The following is a 16,777-nucleotide window of genomic DNA, read 5'->3' as shown; positions in this document are numbered from 1 at the left end:
TGGTAAGATTTTTTTTTTTGTATTTTTCTGAAGTTGGAAATGGCAAGGCAGTCACACAGACTCCTGCATGCACCCAACCAGGATCCACCTAGCATGCCCACCAGGGGGCAATGCTCTGCCCATCTGGGGCATTGCTCTGTTGCAACCAGAGCCATTCTAGTGCCTGAGGCAGAGGCCATAGAGCCATCCTCAGCGCCCGGGTCAACTTTGCTCCAATGGAGCCTTGGCTGTGGGAGGGGAAGAGAGAGACAGAGAGGAAGGAGAGGGGGAGGGGTGGAGAAGCAGATGGGTGCTTCTCCTGTGTGCCCCGGCCGGGAATCGAACCTGGGACTCCTGCACGCCAGGCCAACACTCTATCACTGAGCCAACCGGCCAGGGTCTAGTAAGATATATATATATATATATATATATTTTGCATTTTTCTGAAACTGGAAACAGGGAGAGACAGTCAGACAGACTCCCACATGCGCCCGACCGGGATCCACCCAGCACGCCCACCATAGGGCGACGCTCTGCCCACCAGGGGGCGATGCTCTGCCCATCCTGGGCATCGCCATGTTGCGACCAGAGCCACTCTAGTGCCTGAGGCAGAGGCCACAGAGCCATCCCCAGCGCCCAGGCCATCTTTGCTCCAATGGAGCCTTGGCTGCGGGAGGGGAAGAGAGAGACAGAGAGGAAGGCACGGCGGAGGGGTGGAGAAGCAAATGGGCGCTTCTCCTGTGTGCCCTGGCCAGGAATCGAACCCGGGTCCTCCGCACGCTAGGCCGACGCTCTACCGCTGAGCCAACCGGCCAAGGCCCTAATAAGATATTTTGACATGATGTTGAGGTTTTTGCTATGGAAATATTCAAGTTGGAGCCAAAATGATGAAAACCCTTGGGCGGAAGGGGATTTTCACTTTACTCTACCTTTGCATTTACCACACTGATAAGTTAAATTGCATCAATTTACACTTGAAAGTGTTACTAGTATGATTGAACATTTCCCCAATATTTATAATTCTCCTATATTTCCCCATGCCCTTCATCCATATATCTTTTGGGACCTTGTTATTCTTATTGATTTATATAAAAATTACCTTCTGTTCATTTGTTGTATTTGCTATAGTTATTTTTCTTATTTTATTGAATTTATTTAATTGGTTAATAAAATTGGGTGACATTGGTTAATAAAATTATATATAGGTTTTAGGTGTACAATATTATAATACATCATCTGTATATTTTATTGTTCACCATCTCATTCCAGTGTCTTACACTCACCATTTATCCTCCCTATACCTTCTTCTGAGTCTCCCTTACCCTCTTTTCCTCTGGTTATCATTATTCTGTTGTCTGTGTCTATGAGTTATATTTTTTCTCAGTCTATTTACCTTTTTCACCCAGCCCCACAACACCCATCCTCTCTGATATCTGTTAGTCGGTTTTCTGTCTATGAGTCTGTTTTGCATTTTGTTAGTTTATTTTGTTCATTAGATTCCACATATGAGTGAAATTAGATGTCTTTCTCTGACTGGTTCATTTCACTTAACAGAATCCTCTCCAGGTTCATTCATGCAAAGGGAAAGATTTCAATCTTGGTGTCAGGGCTCTGTCTGAGGACACTCAGCAAAGTCCCAGTGTACACTAAGTCTAGCTGCCACCTGCTGAGTGCTCACACACTTTTTTTGACAAATCCTTGGCAAGACTCACTAAGGAAAAAAGAGAAAGGACTCATAAACAAAATCCAAAATGAGAAATGCACCCCCATATTTATGGCAGCATTATTCTATCTGTTTTTTTTGTGCCCTTCCCCTCCCCTCACCCCCTTCTTCTCTTCCCTCCCTCTCCCATAACCACCACACTCTTGTCCATGTCCATGAGTCTCATTTTTGTGTCACACCTATGTATGGAATCATACAGTTCTTAGTTTTTTTCTGATTTACTTATTTCACTCAGTATAATGTTATCAAGGTCCATCCATGTTGTTGTAAATGATCCGATGTCATCATTACTTCTGGTTGAGTAGTATTCCATAGTATATATGTACCAAAGCTTTTTAATCCACTCATCCACTGACGGACACTTGGGCTGTTTCCAGATTTTTGCTGTTGTGGAGAACCTGGTGGGGCAGATTCTCAGGGACTTGTCAGAGTGAGGCCAACAGAGTTTATCAGACCCAAGGAGATCAATATTTGGCCATGTGAAAGGAGGACTCTTCAATGCTTGAGCCTGAAAGGGAGAAACGGCCCCTGTCCTAGAGCCACACCACTCAGTCTGTCCTAGTAATATATGATCACACTGCAATGTTCCATTAGTCTTATTGAATAACCTTAATGTTATTAGCATTGTTTATAAAAATGTTTCTATATTTTGTGAAAAGAATATTAAAATGATGTCATATTTTAGGATCAATACTTCTTAAATTTCTATAATTAGATTACTATGTAGAACCAGTGTGAACTGAGTGGTTAAGGGTTTGGCATGGATGTGATTAGAGGTGTTAGAAAGCTACTTGAATGCTTTGAGATTGTTAAAGAAAACCATGATTACATGATGATATAGTGCACACTAACACGCCCACACACAACATATACACACATGCAACAAACATACACACTACTCTTTGAGGGTGGAGGTGGGACAGGTGAGACACTTAAAAAATAATAAATAATGTAAATTGTTTTAATGTGTTACCATTCACTATTTTTAAAGTAAATTAAACATTGTATTTTTGAGCTTTTTAATTTAGTTAGCCAAAAAAATTAGAATCATTAATACCAAAAATCATAAATATTTAATGCTTCAAAGAAAGGTACTTTTTCTAAATTAACATTCCTTTTTTATTTAGACAATTTTAACGGGGTGATATTTCTTGATTAGGATACATAGATTCGAAGAAAACATCGCTAGGTCATTTTGACTTTAATTATGTTGTATATCCATCACCCAAAGTCAAATTGTCTTTCATCACCTTCTATCTGGGTTTTTTTTGTGCCCTTCCCCTCCCCTCACCCCCTTCTTCTCTTCCCTCCCTCTCCCGTAACCACCACACTCTTGTCCATGTCCATGAGTCTCATTTTTGTGTCACACCTATGTATGGAATCATACAGTTCTTAGTTTTTTTCTGATTTACTTATTTCACTCAGTATAATGTTATCAAGGTCCATCCATGTTGTTGTAAATGATCTGATGTCATCATTACTTATGGCTGAGTAGTATTCCATAGTATATATGTACCAAAGCTTTTTAATCCACTCATCCACTGACGAACACTTGGGCTGTTTCCAGATTTTTGTTGTTGTGAGCAATGCTGCCATAAACATGGGGGTACATTTCTCATTTTGGATTTTGTTTATGAGTCCTTTCTTTTTTTTCCTTAGTGAGTCTTGCCAAGGATTTGTCAATTTTGTTAATCTTTTCAAAGAACAGCTCTTTGTTTTATTGATTTTTTCTATAGTTTTTTTCTTCTCTATTTCATTTATTTTTACTCTGAGTTTTATTATTTCCTTTCTTCCTCTGGTTTTGGGTTGCCTTTGTTCTTCTTTTTCTAGTTCCTTAACATGTGAAGTTAAGTTGTTTACTTGGGCTCTCTCTTGTTTGTTCATATAGGCCTGTAGTGATATAAACTTCCCTCTTATTACTGTTTTTGCAGCATCCTAGAGATTCTGATATGTTGTATTATTATTTTTGTTCGTCTGTATATATCTTTTGATCTCTGCTTTTCTTCTTTGATCAACTCATTTTTTAGAAGTATGTTGTTTAATTTTCAAATTTTTGTGGGTTTGTTTACTTCTATTTTGCAGTTGAATTCTAGTTTCAAAGATTTATGGTTAGAAAATATGCTTGGTATAATTTCAATCTTTCTGAATTTGTTGATGTTATTTTTGTGACCCAACATATGGTCAGTTCTTGAGAATTTTTCATGTACACTGGAGAAAAATGTATATTCTGGTGCTTTGGGATGAAATGTCTATCATATCCAATTGCTCTAGTCTTTTGTTTAAGGTCCATATTTCTTTATTGATTTTCTGTTTGGATGAATGATCTAGAGCTGTCAGCAGTATATTGAGGTCTCCAAGTATAATTGTATTTTTGTTGGTTTTTATTTTTAGGTCAGTTAGTAGATGTCTTATATATTTTGGTGCTCCATGGTTTGGTGCATATATATTAAAAAGTGTTATCTCTTCTTGATTCAATGTCCCCTTTATCATTATGAAATGACCATCATTGTCTCTGATTACCTTTGTTGTCCTGCAGTCAACATTTTTAGATATGAGTATGGCTATACCTACTTTTCTTTGGATGTTATTTGCTTGGAGAATTGTTTTCCAATCTTTCACTTTGAATTTGTTTTTATCCTTGTAGGTTAGATGTGTTGAAGGTAGTATATAGTTGGATTTTCTTTTTTGATCCACTCTGCTACTCTGTGTCTTTTTATTGATAAGTTCAGTACACTTACATTTAGTGTAATTATTGACACTTGTGGGTTTCCTATTGCCATTTTATATATTGCTTTCTGATAGCTTTGTATCTTATTTGGTTATTCTCTTTTGTTTTTCTATCATTTGTTTTTGTTTGGTTGTATTCCATACTTCTTTCCTCTGTTTCTTCTTTTTTTAAGCCATGTGTTTTTGTGGTGAGTTTTTGAGGGGTGGTTACCATTGAGTAATAAAAAGGATACATATCATATTCATTGTGGTACATTATCTCATGAGTGCTTCTGCACTCCATCCTCCTTTGCTACCATTAATCTTTGTCCTCTCCCTGTTTTTGTTTTTGTCACAGATTAATCTTGTTTTTATTGTGATCCTGATGGAGCTTTTACTTATAGTTTTGTTTTGTTTTTTTCTGTGTATCTGGTCGGATAACCCTCTTTAGTATTTCCTGAAGTTGAGGTTTTTTGGTTATAAATTCCCTCATCTTTTCTATATCTGTGAATGTTTTTATTTCCCCTCATATTTAAAGGATAGCTTTGATGGATATAGTATTCTTAGCTGGTAGTTTCTCTCTTTCAGAACTTTAAATATTGAGGTCCACTCTCTTCTGGCTTGTAAAGTTTCCACTGAGAAATCTGATGATAACCTAATGGGCCTTCCTTTATATGTTGTATTCTTTTCCCTGGCTGCCTTGAGGATTTTTTCTTTGTCATTGGTTTGTGATAATTTTATTATAATATGCCTTGGAGTAGGTTTGTTTGGGTTAAGATAACTTGGTGTTCTGTTTGCTTCTTTAATTCAAGGCTCTAATTCCACAGATTTGGGAAGGTCTCATCTATTCTTCTCCCTTGTGCCCTGTTTGGAACCCAGCCTGAAACCCAGCCCCCCACAACTTCTGCAGTGCTCTCTGAGGTCTGCTTCACGGAATGTGGTTTGTAACTTTTATTGGTTGGCAGAGGCACCCCACCCGGACAGGTCCAGGCCTAGGGATCCTGGTCCTTGCGCACTTCTCATGCTATTAGTCGAGGAGCCAGAACCACACAGAAACTCTGGCTACAGCCCACACAGAAGTCCACTGCTGACAGTCTCTGGCCTAGCCCCTCTGTCTGCAAACACGCGCGTGCACACGCCAGAGGCACTCATTGGAGCCACTCGTACACAGCTCGTGATCATAGACCCAGAGTGAACAAAGCTCAAAGCTGCTCTGGTGCTGGCCTTCACAGGCAACTCACTCAGCCACTTCTGCCAGAGTCTGCTGCTCGCACTAACTCTGTGTTCGTGATCTCAGGCTGAGCCACCAGTGAGCTTTCTCCTTTGCTTCATCATCTGCCCATGCTCAACTTCTTCTCTCTCTCCTAGCCCTCCTTTCCTCTTAGTTCCAAGCGAAAGCAGCCCTTCCTCAGATCAGTGAGGAAAGTGGAATACTCTGTTCTTTGTCTTATTTCCTTCAGAGTATATTATATATTCAGCAATTTTTTTGCTCAATCATACCTTTGTTTGGTGTATGTGCATTTCAGATTCTCCTGAGATTGTTTTTCTGTCTCTAGTTGTTAAATTTGTTGAAATTTCAAGGGGAGATATCAGGAGCACCCCTCATGGTGCCATTTCTCTGACATCACTCAGAAGGCACTTTAGTTGCTTATTTTTTCCAAGTATTTTATTATTCCTCCTAGTGGAATGCAAGATGATCACTGGTCTGTAGCCTTCCCAAAGGCACTGGGTGCTTATATAATAAAACAAAATCTTTGGCAGAGAAGAGATTGTTTATGCTTTTCAAAAGAAAAGCTTGCTTACTAAAGGCCAACATACTACTTTAGAGAGGTCGATATTCCTGAATTGCAAACTTTTTAGAAGGCTAAAGGAAATGAATCCTTGTCAAGCTTAAGTGTTAACCTTCTCTCTGCTGTAAGAGAGCAAAGCTGATTATGTGTAACAATTTAATTTTGCTCTGCTTCAGTGAAAAGAAGAGGCAATCTCCCTGGAGCTCATGACTAGTTAGTGTTAGCTTTAGTGTTGTAACCAATTTGCTCTTCTTCCTTAGAAAATATAAGTTGGGTCTGGGGCTTCACAGAGCACTGTATAAGATAAGAATATTTGCTGAGGCCAGGACTAAATTTTCTCTTTATTGTTCTTCAGTCTCAAGCCTTTAACTTAAACAGCACCTGCTCACTGAGGTTTTCTCTGGCTCCTAAGAACGGCTGGACTTCCTGGTGTATTTTCTCAGTGTTCTCTAGTTTTGTTCTCAGTTTTTTGTTAATATTTGCTCAATTTTTCTGTCTTTTTTGCTACACTGTAAACTCCATGAGTACAGAGACTCTCTTGTTTTTAAGATGAATCTTTGGTTTAAGGTCAGGCATAAATAGCATGTATATATATTTGCCGGCGAATGTCATTAATTGGGTTCTCACCATGAGCCTGGGTGGGTGAGCATCATTACCCTCACTTCTGACATGAGAAAATGGAGGCTCAAGGTTGACATAGTTTACTTTGGGTTCATAGTGTGAGGTAATTCTGGTAGTTTCAAACCTAAGTCTGTATATTGCTCAAGTCCATACTTCTTCTATTCCTAGATGATCCCTTCAGCATTTATTAAACTCCAGCCTCTTCCGGTCCTGGGAGGCAGGCTAGAGGAACTTGAGTTCCCTCTTCCCTACAGTCTCATTGCAAGCATCACTCAGGGGAGTTTCCTTAGGCACATTCTTAGCTAAAGTGTTGTCAAGTGGTGGTAGACTGAAGGCAGCACTCTTGTCCTCTAGCTAACTCACAACTTTTGGGGTGGAGAAGAGGAGGGTTGGAAATAAGTAGAAAGCTGGAGAAAACTTGCTTGCAGTAGCCTGAGTGGCATCTTTAAAAACCAAATTAAAGAACAAGGTCTTATTTTGACATGCTCTGGGATGCACAAGGAACATAAATTGACAACATCAACACAATCTTGGAACATGTTAGAGTTTCAGAATTCCTGGAGAAAAACAAGCCTGCTCTAGTCTACCTAAGAGCTCATAGAGGTACAGAAGATTTCATCAGAGCAGTCTGCACTACAGCCCAAAGGAAATTCTAGCTCAGGAGCTGAGAGGGCTCAGGGACCAAATCAGCCCCACTGCCTATTTCATAGGGACTGTTAGCTCAGAGTGATTTTTTACATTTCAGGTGACTTTAAAAATAAAAAAAATATTTCATAACACATAAAAATTATACGCAATCCAAACTTCTGTGTCCATAAATAAAAATTTATTGAAACACAGGTATGCTCATTTGTTTACACATAATTTATGGCCGATTTGCATAAACATGAGTTAAGTTGCTGAGACAGAGACAACTACCTGGCACAGCTTAAGATCTTTGTCTGGCTTCTTTGAGAAAAGGTTTCTCTGACCTCACTCTAGATGAACATTATAAACAAGAAATTTATACCTTTAGTGAGATGGCAAGATCGCCTCTCCCAACAATCTTTCCAATACAAATCTCCAACAGTTGGAAGTTAATAATCTATTGAACCTTTTTACTACTTCCAACAATAGCAGTCACCATGAGCAGCCCTTACACACACACACACATACACACACGCACACACACACACACACACACATCTCTGTAATCTTCAAAACTAGAATCAGTTAAGTCACCAGTTTTTCTAGTCTTGTGAGCTGGAGTCCCATGTTTCCAGTAACCATGATGGGAGCTATTTCTGCCACTGTTTGCATGGTAAGGACTTTGACATAGATCACACCCATCCTCCAACACACAATATCACATCTTTCCCAAGTTGTGGGTGAAAGAAAGTAACTTGCTGATAATAGTTCCATTCATAGAACTGAATGGATAACAAAAGTGTAGGGAAGGCTAGAACTATACTTCATTATTTTCTTCGCAAGTTCTATTAATGCTTTAAAAGAGTTAGAAGGCAAACTTCAACCAATACACTTGACATCTAGAATCCGTGGAATGATTAGTAAGTTTAAAAAATGACCCATTTTCTTTTATTATGTGATGAATCATGAAAGCACTTCTTAATGTCATTACTAAATTGAATGACAAAATATTGCTGTGAAGAATTATAATAAGATGACTCATGCATAGTGAGTTTATGGGCAATCAGGAACGGGATCCAGTTTATTATTATTATTTTTTATTTGTAGGCTATTGCCTTTACTTCACAATATCTTCATACCTAACTACAAATTATCCAATGAAAATGATTTAAGAATTCTAATCATTTGTTATTGTGGCCATGCCCAGATTTCCTGGTGTTATGGAGAACCCAGTGATCACATAGACTAATGGAAAACTTTTTTCCTGGGTTGCAGTCACTTGTCACTGAATCATTTATTCATTCACCTAACAAACACTTATTTAGCACTATAATGTACCCAGGATCTGAGGCTAAGAAGTGAAATAAAACATCATCGTTGCCACCAATAAGTTTATGGGAGAGACAGACAATTAAATCAATGACTATGTTGTGTAAAAATGTTATGAGAGCTCAGAATGGAGTAATCTAAATTATACTGGTGGAATTCTGAAGGAAATGGTGCTAAGTTTTGTATGATGACTGAGATTTAACCTAGCTAAAAAAAGAGGGTGGGAAATGACAGTCCAGGAATAGTGAAAACTGCAGAGAGAAATATGTAGATGTATATAGAAAAGCATAGAAGTTTGGTAAGTTTGACTCAGTTGGAGTGTACAGTATATGGTAGTTAGTGGAGTATGCCTGTGAAGAAGTTGAGGGAGATGAGACTGGTGCCAGATCCAACCTTGTTTTTGTGCCAAAGAAAAAAGTTTAAACATTTTCTGTTAGCTGACTGAAGTCGCACAAAAGTTTTCAAACAAAGATGTGATAGAATCAGTCTTGTGTTTTAGAAAGGTTATTTTAGTAGCACAGTAGAATATGCAACATATTTGGGGCTAGTCTATAGGGAATGTGACCAATTAAAGAAACTACTGTAATAACTGAAGAGAATTTTCAACAATAAAAATTGCAATCCAACTTGTCAGAAAAAATAACTGCAAAGTATAATTCTATATGTCTAAATGATATTTTAAGACTAAGGATAAAATAAAGACATTTTCAGAAAAGAATGGAAATAATTGACAGTTAATAGACCCTCACTGATAAAACTGTTAAAGGATTTACTCTAGGGAAAGAAAATGCAACCGAGAAAACATGACTCAGGTGAAATTATAAATGATGATTGAGAAGGTGGTACTTATATGGGTAAATTTAATTATGTATTGACTACATATTATAATTGGCTATTTAAAGAAAATTTTTGTGAGGACATGTAAGAAATGTAACAGAAGTACTACTGAGAAATGATTTTATAATAAAGAATGGGAGAAAGACTTTTAATTTTTATTATTATAGATATAAAATTAATGAAATGATGGAATGATGGAAAATGAAGTTTTACTTCAGAGAACCTATTTGGAGTTGAAATTTTTTTAAGAAATAAAATTTCATTCTTGCTTACTCAAATGTACGGTTTTCCAGAGGTGCTTAAGAAAATATATTCACTGCTTTTGAATTTTATAAACATTTAATTCTTGCTACTAAATACTCACAAAACACTTTGATACAAAAATAGAGCAAAATTAAATGCAATATATAGTCAAACAATCAAGAAACTATTGATAAAATAGAACAGAGATAATAATGATAATATGTGGAGGAACAAAAACCAGTTAAGAGGAAGGTCATTAAATATAAAGCAAGTTAAAGTCCTGCAGTATTTGAAAGGATAAAGATATTTAATATATTTATAGAATGTTCATCAAATATATTTATATTAAAACTTAAGGGGAAGCACTATAAAAGTGAAATATTTAGGTACAATTTTCTCAGTAAGTAAAAAATAGTTCAAGCAAAAATAAATTAGTAAAAATAAAAAGCATTTGAAAAACAAGTGTGATTGAATACCTACATGCACTCAAGATTTAGACAATATTATTTTCATGCTCTCAAGGAATATTTATAAAAATAGACCATGTAGCAAACTATAAAGCAAATATTAACAGCAAAAATCAAGTATCATACAGAACATCTTATCTGACCATAGTGTCATTAAGCTAGAAATAAGTAATAAGATATAATATTCCCCATACTTTTGAAACTTTAAAAATTCCTTTAACTCATAGATCAAGTAATAAGCATAAAATTTAAAAAGTGTTTGAAACTAAATGGAGAGTGTAAATTATTCACATTGTGTAAAGGGTTTAGGGATTCTTCCCACAGACAACAATGATAAAACTGGACAAAAATTGGAAAATGATCAAAAACAAGAGAAAACTGGAGACAAATTTACTCATTAAAGGCTATTACTGTATGGGGTTAAAAAAATATCACAATGACTTTCCTGTCTAGGGCCATTCCACAATTCCCTTAGTCAGACACTGACATTAGTGACTTGAAGGGGCAAATGATAGTTTAGCAGAGCAGCTGGAAATTTTAAGGAAAAATGTAAAAGCAAAAGATCATCATAAGGGGAAAAATCCAAAATCTGAGCCAGCATAAATCCTGTCCCAATCCTTAGGTGAGTATGGAACAGTGTATGCACACAAAGATTCCGGAGAGCTGCAAGAAAAGTAGGTGGAATTTCGTAGGCTCCACTTGAAAATGACAACTTCTTCTGGTAAGATTTCTGAGTTTCAGTCCTTTTTAGTCCATTTGCCAGCATGTGACTAGTGAAAGCTGTAAGAAGTAAAAATCTTACTGCCTGGAAATGTCATAGCCCAGCACTTAGGTTTGGCATACAACTAGAAATTTAGGAAACAAAACTTGGAGTCAAGGGAAGCACTGAGAAGATAACCCTCAGAATGTGAGTGTTAGCTGTGCATAAATCTTTGTCTGATTGTTATCCCACACAGGTGTAGGGTAGATCCCTCCAGGGGCCAACCTAAAACATTCAACAACTATTTACCCAAATCCAGCTGCTGCACATCAGCTGCTGCACACAGAGACATGAGAGATGTCACAGTTGGTCCCAGACAAATTAACTGCCTGTTAGGACCAAAAATCCTTCCCATAAAACCTCAGAAATATATGGCAGACTCCAGAGTTTGTACAGTGTACAGGTATTATCCATAACGTCCAGTTTTGGAACAAAACTTATTGATATGAAAATAAATAGAAACATTTGTGTTATAATTACAAAAAATCAATAGAAACTGATTCCAAGCAGCCCTCAGTTGCATGTAACAACAAAGAATAGGCCCTCATTGGTTGGCTCAGTGGATAGAGTGTTGGCCCGGCATATGGATTTCCTAGTTCGATTCCTGGTCAGGGTATGTATCAGAAGCGATCATCCACTTCTTTCTAACTCCTTCTTCCTCTTCTCTCTTCTTTCCCTCTCACAGCCAGTGGCCAGATTAGTCTAAGTGTCAGCCCCAGAGTGGGTTGCTGGGGGATCCTGGTCAGGGTGCATGCAGGAGTCTGTCTCACAATCTCCCTTCCTCTCACTTAAAAAACAAAAGAAACAAATAAATAAACAAGCAAAAAGGATATAAAATGGTTTTATAAATATGTTCAAAGAATTTAAAATATGTTAAAAAATTAAAGAAACAACACATTGAATAATGAGTGATCAGATAAGAAATCTCAACAGAGAAATGGAAACTATAAAAATGGAAATTCTAGAGCTGAAAAGTACATCTATAAAAAAAATTTACCAGATAGACTTAATAAAAAATCTGGCAGTGAAAAAAAATCAGTGAACTTCAAGATAGGTATTAGAAATTATGCAATTTTGTGAACCTATGAAAAGATTAAAGAAAATAAACAAAGGTTTACAATATCAAAAGGCCCAATATATATGAAATTGAAGCTTTAAAAGGAAGGAAGGAAGAGAATGAGGGATAGAAATATTTGAAAATTTATAACTGAAATTCCTAAATTTGGTGAAATATATAGATTCAATCAACTCAATAGATCCCAAATAAACTGAATACAAATAAGTCAGACTAAGTACATCATAATCAAACATCAAAAAGCCATATGTTAAAAAATAAATCTTGAAAGCATCAAGAAAAATAATGCATGCTTCATACAGGTGAACAGTGGTTAGATTAACAGGAAATAATTCAAAAGAAACAACAGAAATCAGAAGTGGTTGGAATGACCTATTCAAAAAAGTGAAAGAAAAAAGTATAATCAAGAATTCTATATCCACCAAACTATGTTTCAATATTGAAATGTTAAAACATTTTGAGATAAAAAATAATTAATTGCTTGCAGTCTAGTATTTCAAAGTATACTAAAAAAAGTTCTTTCAAACAGAAGGAAAATGATACCTGATGATAATTTTATCCTCAACAACAACAACAAAAAAGAGCATTAGAAATAGTTAATAAATATAAGTGTATATATAGGAACAGTCATTTACTTTCAGTTTTTATAAACTTCTATTGTAAAGTTTCTACCTTACATCAAAAGTAATTAAAAATTAAATTTACATAGATTACTAAAAGTTAAAAATACATGCTGTAATCCTAAAAACAACCTAAAAATAATTCAAGGAAATGATAGTAAATGTGTAAACAACAGATACTCCTGCTGACCAGATGAATGCTTAATAAAGCCCCTGATTGCCAATCAGTGATAGCCACTTAATATTTTAGATTAGGACGTTGCCTGTGATAGTGACCAGGCATACCCTTTTTTGAGAGGCAAATATTAGCCTGTTATTGATCACTGATTGAAACTGTATCTATTATTAAATGCCATAAATTATTTTGAGACCTAAAATGTAATAAGTTGTCATAAAAATATTCCATTCAACAGTGAACTGAACAGAAGAGTTCCTTCATCAAAAATAAATGATGCATTCAAGACTATGTTACAGAAGAATCCACTGCAGATATCCATTGCTTACATAAGCAGGTGACAACTATGTGTTTAAATCTCCCTGATAGTTACTTAACCCATATATGATTTATTATTATTATTAGGTGAGAGGCAGAAAGGCAGAGAGACAGACTCCCACACACGCCTGACTGTAATCCTCCCAGCAAGCCCCCTGTGAGGTGATGCTCTGATAATCATGAGCTGTTGCTCTGTTGCTTGACAACTGTGCTATTTTAGCACCTGAGGCAAGGCCATTATGTTATCCTCGGTGACCAGGGCCAGCTTGCTCGAATGAGCCATGGCTGCAGGGGGGGGGGAGAGGGAGAGCTGGAGAGAGAGGGGGGGGAGGGGTGAAGAAGCAGATGGTCACTTCTCCTCTATGCCTTGACTGGAAACTGACCCCAGGCTTCCACACTCTGGGCGAATGCTCTACCACTGAGCCAACCAGCCAGGATCAATGACATTGATCAGTCAATATACATAGGTTTCAGGTAAATATTTCTATAGTATTTGACCTGTTGATTATGTTGCATACCTATCACACAAAGTCAAACAATTTTCTGTCACCGTATATTTGTCCTTCTTTACTCCCCTCTCTTCATCCCCTTTTCTCACAACCCCCTCCCACTGGTAACCACTTTACTTTTATCTATGACCATGAGTCTCAGAATACTGGAGGATCTTTAAAGAGGCATCATGGTTGATGGAAAGCAACTTGAAGCGGAGGTTCAACACTCATCACAAAGGTGGCTACATTGTGGCCTGCTGTGGACAGACAATTACTCTAGAAAGTTAAGGTCAAACTACTCAGTAAATAGAATTCATAGTGATGTTCCAAGTATCAGAGAAACTAAGTGATATTAACAAAAATGTGCTATGAATTAATATTAACTCTTGGGCTACAGCAATGTTTTTCAACTGCTGGTCCATGGATCAGTCTGTGAGAAAGTTCATGCAAGTTCACAAAAGAGTTAGCCAAATTATAGTCAGATATTTCAAGACTGTTATTTTTTTATAATTGATAGAAATAGACAGTAATGATAGAGACTTGAACAACACTATCAAACAACATGACATAAATAAAATTTATAGAGCACTTTAGACAGCAATAAATAGTGCATATTCTTTTGTAGTGCACATGAATACTTACCAAGATAAATTGTATGTTGGGACATACAATTTGGCTCAGTGGTAGAGCATTCGCCCAGAGTGTGGAAGCCTGGGGTCAGTTCCCAGTCAAGGCATAGAGGAGAAGTGACCATCTGCTTCTTCACCCCTCCCCCCCCTCTCTCTCCAGCTCTCCCTCTCCCCCCCCCTGCAGCCATGGCTCATTCGAGCAAGCTGGCCCTGGTCACCGAGGATAACATAATGGCCTTGCCTCAGGTGCTAAAATAGCACAGTTGTCAAGCAACAGAGCAACAGCTCATGATTATCAGAGCATCACCTCACAGGGGGCTTGCTGGGAGGATTACAGTCAGGCGTGTGTGGGAGTCTGTCTCTCTGCCTTTCTGCCTCTCACCTAATAATAATAATAAATCATATATGGGTTAAGTAACTATCAGGGAGATTTAAACACATAGTTGTCACCTGCTTATGTAAGCAATGGATATCTGCAGTGGATTCTTCTGTAACATAGTCTTGAATGCATCATTTATTTTTGATGAAGGAACTCTTCTGTTCAGTTCACTGTTGAATGGAATATTTTTATGACAACTTATTACATTTTAGGTCTCAAAATAATTTATGGCATTTAATAATAGATACAGTTTCAATCAGTGATCAAATTCAATATGTTCTATAGTCACAAAAATTAAATTATAAATAAACAACAAAAGCTATTAAGAAAATCCTAATACTTAGAAATTAAACTACACACTTGTAAATAACTTTCTAGCCAAAGAAGAAATCACAAAGGAAACTAGAAAACATTTTGAATTTAATAACAATGGAAGTACAAAATGTTCAACATTGTGAGATATAGCTAAAACAGTATTTAGAGAGTTTGTTTATTAAATTAGTATTTATATTAAATAAGGAAGACCTAAAAACAATTATTTAAAATTTTATCTTAAGAAGTTAGGAAATGATAGCATATTAAACCAAAGGAAATTTCAAGTATAAAGAGTAAGAGAAGGACATCAATTTTATTTTGAAGGCATAAAAAATAAAATAAAATATTTTGACAGTGTCAATGAAATGGTCATATTTCTTGAAAAATCATACTTATGAGTAGTAACTGAGAAAGAAACACACACCTGAATTTTCCTTTACCAATAAAAGAAGTTAAATTTATAATTTAAAATCTTCCCAAATTGAAATCCCCAGACTCAGATGGTTTCAATGATGAATTGTAACAAACATTTAAGGAAGGAATAACACTAAAGCTACAAAAGTTCTCACATAAAATTAAGGTAAATTAATTCTTCTTAGCTCATTTTATAAGGCTATTATACCCTCATATTTAAGCCAAACAAAATAATTACAAGAAAACAGAAGTAGAGAAATATATCCCTCATGGATATATATGCAAAAATCCTGAAGAAAAAAATGTTCAAATTAAAATAAACAATAATAAAAATTTGGAAATGGTTTTTTATCTCAAAAATGTATGGTTGCTTAAATATTGAAACCCAACCAATATATTTCACTATATTTTCTTTTACATAATATTTTTTATATAAAATTAAAAGACAAAAATAACATGATTTTTCTAAATAAAGGTCAAAAGAGCACCTGATAGAATTCAACAGAAACAATAAAAACTTTCAGCGAACTAGTAACAAAAGACAACTTTCTCAACCTGATAAAGGACAACTATGATAAATTTACAACTAACATTATACATAATGGTAAAGGCTAAATACTTTGTACTTAATTAAGATCTGGAACAAGTCACTATGTCCTGTCAACATTACTGGAAGTCCTAAAAAGCAAGGAAAAGTAAAAGAAATGCAGATTGGAAATGAATATTATTAACTTTGTCTATACGGCTATGTATGTGTTAGGTCTGAAGATATCTGTAAAAAAAGCAAAAGAAAAGAAGTAAATTTTAAAACTACAAGATTGAGATTAAACTTAAAAAATTAATTGCATTTGTATGTACCTGCAAAGATCTCCTGGATGTTGGAATAAAACACAACTTTGTTTATTGAACAACTTTATTTACAAAAGCACAAATAAGAATCCCTTGATTAAATTTAGCAGATATGTGAAAAATACACATTTTACTCACAACAAACTACAAAACTTTGCTGAGAGGAATTAAAGACCTAAAAAATGGAGAAATATATCAGCTTATATATTGGAAGACATGGTAGATGACAATTTCCCACAAATTGATTTAAAGATTCAAAGTAATCCCAATCAAAAGTATAGTGAGCTTTGGTAGAAAGTGTCAAGTGATGACATTAAAATTATTTTTCTTCTTTTTTTATTTAGAAAATAAATTTTAACAGGGTGACATTGATCATTAAAATTTATATGGAAATAAAAGATCTAGAATAGCCAAAATTATTTTAAAAAGA

This window comes from Saccopteryx bilineata, chromosome 11 (assembly GCF_036850765.1).
Source record: "Saccopteryx bilineata isolate mSacBil1 chromosome 11, mSacBil1_pri_phased_curated, whole genome shotgun sequence".
Lineage (NCBI taxonomy): Eukaryota > Metazoa > Chordata > Mammalia > Chiroptera > Emballonuridae > Saccopteryx > Saccopteryx bilineata.
The sequence above is the reverse complement of the archived record's forward strand: the minus strand, read 5'-3'. Positions refer to the sequence as shown.